Here is a 13,257-nt window from a genome sequence, read left to right as displayed (position 1 = left end):
CACCCGCCCGCCCGCCCGCCCATCGAGGCGGACGGGGGAGAGAGCAACGAAAGGAAGAACTCCGAGAGAGCGAGAGGGAGGGACGAGAAATGGATGACGGCTATTTCACATGGGAAAGGAGATGGTTCGAGGGAACGGCGCTAGGGTTCGGTCGAGATGCATTGGTAAGAGGAAAGGGAGTTCTCTTCTCCTCCCTTATCCTCTCCCTCCGAAGCCAAATGAGTATAAAATCAACCCCCGTTCCTGCATTTGCGGCGAAACACACACACACACACACTCATTCGTACACAAAAAAACCTCTTCAGAAAGCTTCGCATCCGGACACCACCACCAACGAAAGTAGGGGAGGGAAATGGTTTAAACATTCAGCGGATATAAATGTTTTGGAGCGGGGAGGAAGGAATTGGAGAGCCTTTTTGGCGGAAATAAACGGGGTCGATGCACCCGTGAGGGGGTGGGAAACGCGGGGGGGCGTCCCCGAATCGCAGCAGACAGTTGCTACGCTACCTGCCGGCACGCGGAGGATTATGACGGGGCGAGAGGGAACTGAGGAAGAGCAAAGAAGAGGGGCACCGAGGGGCGGAGAAGGGATTCAGAGGGACGAGGGGGTGAAGGGGAAGGCTCGGAGACGGAGGGGAGACAGGAGAGAGGGGGGAGAGGTTAGGGGGTCGCCTCCATCGGAGGAGAGGGGGAAAGTGAAGGGAGGGGCGAGGCGGAGGGGGGCGGGACAGTCTAAGCCCCGGCTGGGAGAGTCAGGAGAGTGTGAGGGAGGGATGGGGATTTGGGGAAAGGAGTGGAAGAAGCGGTGAGGGTTGAAGGGGCGGAGAGGGCGACCGAGGGTTTGGGTGGATCGTGAGACTCGAGGGTGGGAGAGAAACGACGTCGACCTCCATTGACCTGGCCGTTGTCATGGCAACCGTACACCGCGCGCGCCCGGGCCAAGGTCGTCAATTTCTTCCCCTCTCCCTCCAGCCCGCCTGCCCATCCCAATTTCTCCCCCTTTCCGCCAACGCCGTTCCTCACTCTGCTACCGCCAGCCGCCCCCCTCCCCCCCATACCCCGCTCCCTCTCCTCACCCACTGTCCAACCCATTCCCTTCTACACCCCCACCCACCTCCCTGCCAGGCCACCCGCCGGACCATCCCTAGGCCTTTTAAAACTCTTTTGGCTTTTTCCCTTTCGCCAACCCAGTCCATCCAAAAAAAACCCCTTCCCCTCTATCCTCCCACACTCATACACACACACACAAACGCTCGCGCGCGCGCACTCACAAACACACGGACACACAACCCCAACTCTCCCGTATTTTCTTTTTATTCCTTTTTCGTACTTCACTTTCTTCGCTCCCCAAAAAACCACCTACCATTTCTCCCTCTCGTTCCTCTCTCTCCCTCGCCACTACCCTCCGTCACCGACACATCCACAGTCACCCACCTTTCTCATTTTCGGGGGCGGCTGGGAGAGCATTACTTTCTGTCTCGCACGCTTTTCCCCCTCAATCAGTCTTCGTATCTCTCTCTCACTTTCCCCGGTCCACCGCCCCTCCCCACTCACTCATTCCCACGGAGTCATCCCTCCTCACTCACTGCGTCTCCCTCTCTCAGTCGCTCGCACCCTTTATCAATCTTCGCTCACAACTCTCGCATCCCAAGCCATCCGCGGTGAATTTTTTTTAAAACATATAATCTGCTCTTGCGCAAATGAAAAAGATGGAAAACCCGCAAGACTTGTAGATTCTCGCCTAAAAATTATTAAATAATTCATTTTTATAATCGTTTAAGGTGAATCCCGTAAGAAATCCACATAGAACGGCATTTATAACGTATGTTATTGTTATAAATTCAAATGATATAAAAAAGTTTTGAGAAAAAAAACAAGGATGACTATTTTGCCTGTAAGGAACTCATTTGCTCTCAAAGTTTTCATAAAAATTATTTGCTCGATTTGCATTTGCTTACTTTTGCTGTAAATTAAAAATGTAGCTCAAAATCATAATTTTTTCCCTAATAGTAGGGGAAAAAAACATAATTTTGTTCCCTTTTTTCCTCAGTAGTAAGAATTTCATTCTGCATACAACAAACAAACAAAACAATTTCAAGCATGACTGAAAATTTCTGGCACAGAAAAATTAAAATATTTATCGGAATGAATTTTTCAGGAATATTTAGAAAATATAACAAATTCGTTGGCATTGCAATACAACAATTTTAAAATGTAAAAATCATTCGCCCCTTCCGAGATCCCAATTAAGACGAATGCTTTTTATGCTTTGAGATGGGTGCATTGTAATGCGCATTAGCGGATGACTCCATCTCCCGAAGTTTCTTTGAATTTGTCAAATTCAAAGACATTTCTTTGCAAGAAAGTAAGACATGGCGAGGAATTTCCATTCGTTTCATTTTAGTCTTAGGTGAATATTTTTATATTTATGTAAACCAGCAATAAGATTTTGAAAACTATGATAGAGGAGAGGACGTTAGGGAAGCGATGAAGGCGTAGGGACAGAATAGGCACGCAGGACGGTATGAAGGGAGAAAGAAAGCATGTAAAATTAAAGACCGGCTTAATGCGGTGAAGTTAGGATGTATTTTTTGGCAAAGGCAATGGAATCATCGTTGTACCACTGCATAGACTGTGTCCACTAAACTCTACCTGTGCCGGTAGATACCGTTAATAATAATATGTAAATCCTTTGAGAACTCTAAACACCCAACATATATGAATGGTACTCTGAGCACAAATTTATATCTCGGTTGAATTGCAAAAACTAGGGCACTTGGAACATCGGTTCTCCGGGGGATCTCGAAATAGGGTATTTTTTGTGCTCATTCGTGTTATAATTTGTCTATCTTTGTTGTTCTCATAGAATTTTCATTGGCATTTGAAGGAAAAAGACTGTGATAGGTGAGATGACCTTAAACCAAAGAGGTATGGAGAGGAAAACAGAAGAATTACGGTGAAAAAAACAGAACCGAAATTTAATAAGGTTGAAGTTTAGTGCACGTTTGTGATTTGTTAAGTCGGATTTGTAAGCGTAACGGTGTTTAGCCTATGTAAATCCAAAGCCTCCAAATCATACTCTCATCTCAAACGGTAGGCTCCCAAAAAACAACAATTCGTCCTCTCTACTGGAATCGGAAATGTGTCGATCAATGCTTAGGAGATTGAATAATATAGAACAACCAATAATTAAAAAAAAAACAACTTTGATTACAGAGGCGGAAACTTGCTGCCCAAAACTCAATTTAATTTCATTGAACGGAAATTTCTTTTTTGAGCATAGCAGTATTCAAATATCATGGTGTGGTAAATCAGAAAATATAATTGATATGGGCATCAATAAAATATGAAATATTATGAATTTGACCTCTAATTATTTGAGATCTACGGGTATTTTTCAATGGAAAAGTTGCCTCATATACCCACGCAAGGTTTCCCTCATATTGCCATCGCTTCAGCAGAAAATTCACTGACAAGCTGTTGTGGAAAGGAGAATCTTCGAATATCTACACTTTACCCTGCAATCCGTGGGGGAGTGTGGCCGTAGGCATAAGCTCAGCAGTTTTCAGTAAGGAATGCTATGTGTTCGAGGTTAGTCGTTAGCATACATCTTCATCGGTCTTTGTTTTTCCGCTGCTAAACATTAATTATTACTTTTTGATATCGCGAACCATTCTAGGAAATAAAGAGTCCCTAAATCTATTGATGTTGTATTAAATCGAGTTTATCTCGATAAATATCGGATCGTCCAATATTCCGATCAAATGAGAGGCCGCGACAATTTCTTCGTTGTCACAGGTTAAATTAAATATTGCATCCACTTTAACGATCTGCTCTCCTAACTATAGGACGTCATGAGGAAAAAGGACCTGACTTTGTTTCGCATAATACTAGCTTTCGCAGATTATGTGCCTCCTGTCTTGAAAGTTCATTGCGCAACTAATAATTTAAGCTCTAAGATTTTGCAGCAGATCGACATTAGAGATAATGACCTGTAATTACTCGGATCCTCGCCACCTTGGTAGGATTGGGGTGAGGATAGCCTTGCCAGTCTCCGGGCATTGATCTTTCGGTCACGGCTTTTGAGATTGAGCGAGTAGGTGAAACTTTAACGGCAAGTTTCTTCCGATTACTGAGGGGTATTTCTTCCTGACCTGGCACTTTATTGCTTTTGATTTCGAAGCCGTTCGGTTATACATTTCTGTGGAATTATTCTGTTAAACATAAGGTGCTATAGATGATGCTATTTTTTTATAGAATTGTTCACGTAGAATCTCATAAACAATGGTTTAACATCTGCCTTCATCTTTACTGCTGAACGACTTCATTTATCACATTTCACATATTCCTTAATTTATTGAGAAGTTATTTTTCTCGAAACAGGATGTTCCTTCCGGAATGCCAAGTTTTATTCGACTACGATCCTCTCCCTGGTTTATTTTTAATTCAACTGTTTACTATTTAGTTTTGTTTAAGGAGGAAAATAATTTTGGCTATTTTGCATATCAGCATGCCGATATTTCCCGAATACATTGTGTGAACTGTAGTGGGAAACCTTAAACACACGTGGTATCTTCCTAATGAATTTTTCTGCTAAATATTTACGATTTTATCTGAAAAGCTCTGTGATTATTACAAATTAAAATTCCAAAACATCTTTCCTATCGTATAGCTGTTTCAATTTGATAAATTGCTATTTTTTATAAAATATTATTTTGTTAATTTTGCTGACTTGGAGATATCTTTAGGATCTAAAATAATAATGGCAAAAAGTGTAGATTTTTTAATAAGATTAAAGTCCGACGATGCCACACCAAAAGGGTTTTGCTCAAGTGAAAATACACAGAAATGGAAAGGAAAAGAAGAAAGAGATGATGCTACCAATGCGGATGGAATATTGGGAGCCAGGACTATAAGACACCAGTTTTACAGTAGGTAATTCAGGGTATAGTCCAACCTTCTTAGACTACACATTTCTAATTTAAATACGACGAATTAAGCGAACCTTACGGTTTCGATGCAAATTAAACGAATGCAATATGCGGCAAATAACCGCGTATGCTACAAGGGTTCATAAGGGATGATTACTGACTAATTAGGGAGGGAACGCCATTTGCAGAGCCAAAGCTTCACACGACGTGACTACCTTGGATGCGCTTCGCCAAAGCTACAAATAAATTGATAAATTTTTCCAGCTTTCTCATGCCAAAATGAACGACAAAGTAAACTCAAGACGGAATTTATAGCTTCTAGTTTTCACACGCTGGCTGGAATGTGTCACAAAAAACAGGGATTACGTTCACATTTTAACACTTTACGTCATTTTTAGAAAGAAATCTTGAGTGTCAAAAGTGACCCTGGGAAACTTAGACAAATCGGGATTCGTCCAGTCATAGCGACACCAAAGCTGGACCGTGCTACGGTTGAAAGCATAAGCGCTGAGTTGCAGGAACCTCAGGATCTCATCTTGTGCGCAGCTGTGTGTGGCCGTAATTTGGGCATGGATTCATACGTACCAACGAATCACGAGGATATGACTTTCAAATTTCAGCTTTCAGTTACGCTGCGGTAATGCGTTTTGTTTTCGGTCCCTTCTCCTCACACCCCAATTCATCAACTCATTCACCCCCTTCTCTGCTCCCACACGCAAAACCACATCTCCCCTTACCCACTTTCACTCCATTTCCCTCGCGCTCTCCGCCTCTCACCACCTCTCTCCCCGTCTCTCACCTCCCCTTTCACCCAATCCCTTCTTTCACCCGATGGCATTTCACCACGGAACGTCCCATCCCGCACACACTCCCTTTCCCCTCCTCCCCTCACCGTGCTTTGTGCAAGAGCACCCACGTAGACGATAGCCTGAAGCTGTTAAAAGGAGACGACAGCTAAAATGAGGGCGGGAGTGGAAAGGGCGCAAGTATGGAAGGAGTAGGCACGCACATCCGAGATAATACGACGGACTGCGAGAATTGGCGGTGGGAGGCTGTCGGGGAGAGGAGTTGGATCTCACCCCTTTCGGTCTTTCGAGAGAGAAAGAAAATGGAGGGAGTAGAGGGAGTGAAAGTGAAGGCTGGCTGGGAAAACGGGGCGAAGTTATGACTGGACGGTGTTGAAGTCCAGCTGGATGTTTTCCGCAATCGAAAAGGGACATGCAATTCTATATTTTTCGGAATTTATTTTTTCGAAAACTGCCATTGAAATTGTATTTGCGAGTACGGAGGTGAGATGTTCAAATTTGGAAATCGGCAGGACTGATATAAATTGTGTATCACGAAATTGTCAGTTTCGTCATTGCGATGTACAGGAAAGGAATATTTCTCTCCTTTTACATAGCAGCATCGCGTCCGGAATTTGCATTAGAACGGTGAGACCGACATTTATTGGATAATTAAATTGATTTAATACTAGTACAGCCTAAATGCTGAATGTGCAATTGCTTCTGGTTCTCCATGCTTTCAATTTTCTTGATGTTTCAATGCTTCTGAATTGTAGGAGAGAAAAAATGTTTCTCCCGTGTAATCAGATTGTAAATTTAAAAAAAAAATGGCTTTGAAATATTTTGAAGTTGAAAAACTCGAATCTCCGGGAACGACGAACACCAACATCAACGCCGTACCCTGTAAACCGCTCAAGATGGGTGCTGCAGGGGTGTTAAGATATTTGTCTTTAGTAACTATATGGAAAAGTACTCAAGGTCAGTGGTTCGCAAACAGATTTATCGGTCGTAGCTTTTAACGTTGCTGAGCATTAGTAAGTATTATTTTTATTGACTGCGACCCGTACGAACTTCTTCAGCCTATACTAAGTTCTAAATGAGTATCACCAATCCAGTTACAAACTACCGTATTTATTTTACCACATTGTATGGTAATACACAACGGCGAGATGTTGGAGACCATGCCGAAGGCTTTTTTTTAAGCATTATAATATTGTATTCTCTTCAGTATTCTGCTCTCCTGATTTTAGTACGTCTGAATAAAATTACTCAGCTGTTTCGTAAAATTATGGCTTTGGCAGACGGTGTTTCTACTCGGAACTATCTCGGAAGTTGACTGCAACAATAGCTAATAAAATCTCTAAGATTTTGCAGTATATCGAGATTAGAGATAATGACCTGCAGTAGCTCAAATCTTTGTCACCTTGGTAGAATGTGGTGAGGATAGTCTAACTTCAAGTCTCCGGGCATGGACATTTGGTCACGGATATACGTAAGTGGTGCATGAGGTGCAACTTGAAAGGTAATTTCCTTCAGGATCCTAAGGGCTATTTCTTCTGGGACCGGGGCTTTCTTGCCTTTGACTTCAAAGCTTTTCGGCCATAGTTTTCTGTAAAATTATTCTGTTCAACTTGTCGATAGGTGCAACATATTATTTATTTATTATTCTAAGTTTAGGTGCTCTAAGAGTGATTTACTTCATTAGCAATATTTATACCACGTCATATCTTACGATTTTGCAATTAAAAATGTAATATCAGCGTACTACTTTATATTAATATCCTTTAAGAAAATAATATTTTAAAATTCCGTGTAATACTGAAGTAATTAACATATTTGCGGCAAGGGACTGAGGATGTTGAAGACATATCCGAGGATATGAAAGACATATTACAGGCCCCGACTTAATGGGGTGGATCAGATCATCACCGTAAAATCAGGGAGATTTTTGTAGAACGGATAGATTTAAAATATCGTTTTTTTCTCGTAACATTAGAGATCAAAAAATATATGACAGCAATGAAATTGGAAATAATTAGAATTGGTAATGTTTATATTTGTCGATAACCAGCATGTACTTTCCTGCATATTATCCTTTTTATTTCATAGACCCATCATTTTGACAGTTCTACAGAATGATTTTCACATGCGTATCCTGTTATTAAATATTGTTGCATGCAAGAGCTCTCTTTCGTGTGATTAAAATTTAACGATTGCATGATGAATCTAAAATTTGTGCTGAGGTAACATGATTTGGTTTTGGATGCGGTTTCATTTTATTTTACGGGTGGTGACCTTACACCCCTACATAAACGCCCACACGGCAGCTTACGGGGTATTATGTTCATGTAGATGAGTTCAAAAGAATATATAGCCGCTACGATGGGGGCCAAAGCTTCTCATGAGAAAATAAATTTGATTTTAGATTAAATCATATTCAGATTCTATCTGCCATAGGTAGAATAGCTTCTCCGTTGTACAGCTTTCCTCGCCACTAAATTTTGTTTTTAAACAGACCCTCGTGGTCTTTAAGTTTTAATAATAAAGTTTGCTAGGTTAAGCGGTGAGTGAAGTATGGAAAGTTAAAAAAAATACATGAATGAAGGGAAAATATTTTTAAATACCGGTTTTTAAGAATGGAAAATAGACATACCTACTGTACACTTACTGTACATATCAAATCGAAAATTCTCGGCAAGTGGGTTTATGTACAAAAACTATTTTTAATTTCAACACAATGCGTAGTTCATCATACCAAAGAGGAATACTGCTGTACTCACTTTAAATTTAAATAAGGCCTTTGCCCAAAAAGAGTAAATCCAATATTTCCGCGTAGTTCTCCTTTACAAAATAGTGCACAAATTGACGTAGATGTGTATATATATATATATATATATATATATATATATATATATATATATATATATATATATATATATATATATATATATATATATATATATCTGCACTCATAACATAAAATAGTACATCGACCATTTAGCACTTCATGACACAATCCATTAAGTATTTTTTATAGTAATTATCTTCAGAATGTATACGTCCATTGCAAAGTTAATATTGCGAAGGTGGATACGACGATATTTATGTAAACTATGATATTAGTTTAAAAAATAATTTAAGTTTCGTATAATACATATCAAGAATAATATTCAAATTTCATGTTTCCTAGGTTGTTAAAAATGCTATAGCTATTTAGCCATATTATATAAAAAAGTTCCATGCATAAATTAAAATCATTGAAAATATGCTTGATATTTTTTGGGCAAATTATGTGTTTTTCTAATTAAATACCAAATAGATTTATGATGAATAAAATATTTCTCCTATCCCGCGGATCGGTAAAAAACGTTTTGTGATTAGTGTACAACGATGAATATTTCTGTTACTGCAACCAAAACATGGATTTTTATCAACTTACTATTGCAAGAAAGATTTCCCTGGGGTTGGCATTTAGAGGACGAATCAAAGAGAGTTTTATTTTATAAGACACAATCAATATAAGTATAAATCCCCAGCTTGGTGAGATTTATTTACTACGAGACTGCCTTAAGACTGCGTTCCACGGAGAGAAATAAGGAAGGGTGTTGAATCAAAGGTGGAGAGGGGAAGTGGGAGCGAGCTGGAGTGTGAAACCCACTTCCACAGAAAACCCAAATCACGCGACGCGCACTTGCATACCGCCACGCGATTATCGTCGCCTCCGCCCTGGAAAAGAAATATATTTTCTTCTTCAGTCTTCCCCCTCCCTAAACCGTCGAACACATAACTTTGTCCACCGCCAAGGTGCACCCCTTCACACTCGCGCTCGTCCCTCAGTATGAAAAAATAGGCGTTCCCACCACATCTCATTGCTTCCCCTCCTTTGGCATCTCCTTTACCTCTTTCAACATTTTTATAATTACTGAAACTTTCCAGCGTTCTCAGGGTGGCTCGAGGCTGCGCTGGAAATAAGGGCGTGAGCAGGAGTCCTACAGGGTGGTGGGAAATCTCCTAAGGATGGAGATGCCGGAGAAATAATGTAGGATTCGGAGGACTGACAGCGAAGCGTGAAAAAAATATTTTCGTTGCCTTCAGGAATACTCATTTTAAGATGCTGAATTCGCAGACGAAGGCACAACCGAATGTTGCCAAAGACATGAGTGAACATATTTTATAACTGAAGTTAAGTAGGATTTAGGGTATCGGAGAAATTCTGGATCACTCTCAATATGTTTATAATATGTTCCAATTTTCGTAATTTCCGTAACATTCATTTAATCTTAAATCAACTTATAACTGGTGACTTCATCTGCTAGTTTAGCTCTCAGTACCATTTAAAAATGATTCATGTAAACCAAAATCAAAATTTTGTCTTCCAAAACTAATCTCGGTGACTTGGACACTGTTACCTATTATTGCTTAATAAATAGTGATGAGCGAAATCACGTACCTCAAAATATTATGCAACTAAGGCCACAAAAAACTAGAATTTTGTATGATTTCAAAGGTCACGCAACACAAAATGAAAACTTAAATGTTTTAACCGTTTTCATCCGGAAACTGTAAGATTGTCTGGAATTTAGCTTTAAGCATAGAAAAACTTGCAGCACTGGTTGAATGGTAATTTGTTAAATATTCAGCTTACTCAACGGCAAAAAGTAGAAATTATCTATAACAGCCTTCCAGTGACTGAACATATTAAACTATAATGGAAATAAGTTCAAAATTTCCATTAAATAACTCCTTGATTTATCCAGTAATCGAAGGCAAAATCCTTCATTCCACCGGAAGAAGTTCCCATGTTAAAGGTGTGTAGCGCCCTTGGTCAACTAAGGCATTCGAAAGATATAGTAAGGGTAATTTACAGCACTGCTTTAATAGACATATTAATTATTTTTCTTGAAGCCAGGGATTCATAGCAGCAGAAAAGCGTTATTATGTTATACAGTTATGGCACTAGGCAATAAAACAAGAAATACTTAAAAATGCAAGCTCCTGAAAAATGACTAAAAGTCATTTTGAGAAGGGGCATAAAACCAGTAATTTATTTTTGTACCTTAAATATTATTTAGGATCAAAGGAAATCGTAAAATAAAATCTGGCGGCTCTGCAATGAGGGTGACGAGATCCTTATCTACCCTAGCGCCATAAGGTTTCGTCAGTATACCCTTGTTAAGCCTATTTCCCACTATTCACAAATAATTTTAACTTATACCTAGTTATCAAAGCTTTATGTTAATGGTTTTTAATCTTCAATAAACACATAATTTAAAATTGCAAGCATGCATACCTAGTTATTTAAAATATATTAATAAAGAATTGTTTGACACATAAATATAACGAGATCAAATAATAAACATGTTGACCAACAAAAACTATGATTTCAAAATACCGTATATAAAACATTACAGATAAATAATTAAAATAGAACATTATATTTAAAAAAACTAGAATCAACCGGTAATATTTACCAAAATCGCTTTAATATATTTCAATATTTTAACTACCATCAAACAGGATTCATAAGGAAATTCAGATCCGGCATATTTTAAACTTAACAGAAAAATACTGTTTCCGCAAATACATAAAATGCCTTGAGATGTTGACGTGACTAGCATTCTAAAACCTCATTTTAAAACCTTGTCTTCCAAAAGTCCCTTCTTTAAGCGGAGGGATTTCTTTGGTCTTCCAAATAATTTTCCTTTCCATCATTGCTTATATATTTTCCTATTATCCGTATGTCTTTGCCTTTTCTTTTTTGCTTTAGTTATATAGCGTACTCAATGGCTACCTATTTTTCACAAATTCTTCATATATTCTTGGGAACAATAGTTTATGAGTGACATGACTTATACTGACATATTACACTCTTATAAAACAGAAGAAAATAATTAAAGGGACCCCTATTCGTTTATACAGTGATCGCATTCAACCCGATCACACAATTTGATGCTACGCTTAAATAAAATATGCCAAGCATTATATAAAACCCTTCAAAGGTTCCCTGGCTTTTATCTGAGGCAGCAGAATACGTGATCTGCTGCTAAAATTTTCTTCCAGTGATAAACGGAAATATAAGAGACCATAGGGAACAGAAGAGGCTCGAGAAGGCGAAGTGCTGAGTAGAAGAACTAGAAGGGCTTTCCCTTTTCAAAATGCGAATTTCCGCGCGGACTCAGAATAGAAGGCACCGACACTCGTCCGGGGTTGAGGACCGGCATATCTCTTTATCTAGCCTATCTTGGGAAAGGGCTGGGCTTCGAGCAGAATGGGCTGAGGACCAAAAAATTTGCAAAATGCTTTCACGAATAGGTGAAAACATTTACGAATACATTGGTGCAGTATCAAATTAAGATTTCTTTGGATGAAAAACAAATAGAGGGAGTGAGCGATAAATTTTAAGTATATCAAGTCTTAGTATCAAGTAGTATTTGTATTGCATTGAAATTAAAATGAAACTGGTGTTCGACTTCAAATTTATGAAATTATTTTGAACTATTAACTTAAAATGAAATTTTCAGTATTTCATTACATAGAGATTGAGACTTAGAAAAGAGTTATATTAAATTGCTTGGATTAAATTATATTGAAATCAAAAAAATTCATTATTTCACAGTTCGGAAAAATCATATTTTACTCTCTGCAGAGGATAATTTCAATGTTAGTCATACGGTAACCCTTCTCGATAGTCTTTACTAATAGCACAAATATAACACTTTGAGCAGTAAAATAATTCATGTATATATATATATATATATATATATATATATATATATGTGTATATATATATATATTATTAAAATGGGTCGCGGTAGTCCAGTGGGTAGAGCGTTGGACTGCTGACCGGAGGGTCCCGGGTTCGATTCTCGGGCAAAGCACTCTAGGCACCTGCAGCTCCACCCAAGCTCAGTGATTTTTCGGGTACCAGGTCTTCCTGGGAAACCATCACCATCTGGGCACAGGGAAAGGAACTGGCCCCCCTTCCCTGATGTGAGAATTTTCACACGTCGTATAGGGTTTAATACTGGGTGAACTCTACCATTACCTACTAAACTGACCTTCGGGTTGATTACTGTGTTTATGGTTATATATACATATTTACATATATATACATATTTACATATATATATATATTACATATATATATATATATATATATTGATTGATTGATAAACTGTTTATTATATTATAAACATATTTACATAATATGCAATAATGTTAGAACAATTTAAAATTTAGAAGTTTAATCGTTCTGAATAAACAGTTTATCAATCAATCAATGGCATTTTAACTTTCGTAAAGAAACATTCCAAATCCTAAATATGTGACCAAAGAAACATTTGCAGCCATTTTCATCCAAAATATAAATCTCTCTATAGCAATGAACTTTCCCTTTCGTCATGTTGTATTTGTTTTCTTTTTATTATTATAGAAGTGGTCCAAGGTAAAATGGAAACTTCTCCAGACGCAGGCATGTAAACAGAAAAGTGCTCTCCTCGTAGTCATCGCACAAAAGTTACTGCGAAGCAATATTAACCTTT

Source organism: Hetaerina americana, unplaced genomic scaffold (genome assembly GCF_022747635.1).
Source record: "Hetaerina americana unplaced genomic scaffold, ioHetAmer1.1.p SCAF_7, whole genome shotgun sequence".
Lineage (NCBI taxonomy): Eukaryota > Metazoa > Arthropoda > Insecta > Odonata > Calopterygidae > Hetaerina > Hetaerina americana.
Note: the sequence above shows the minus strand (reverse complement) of the source record.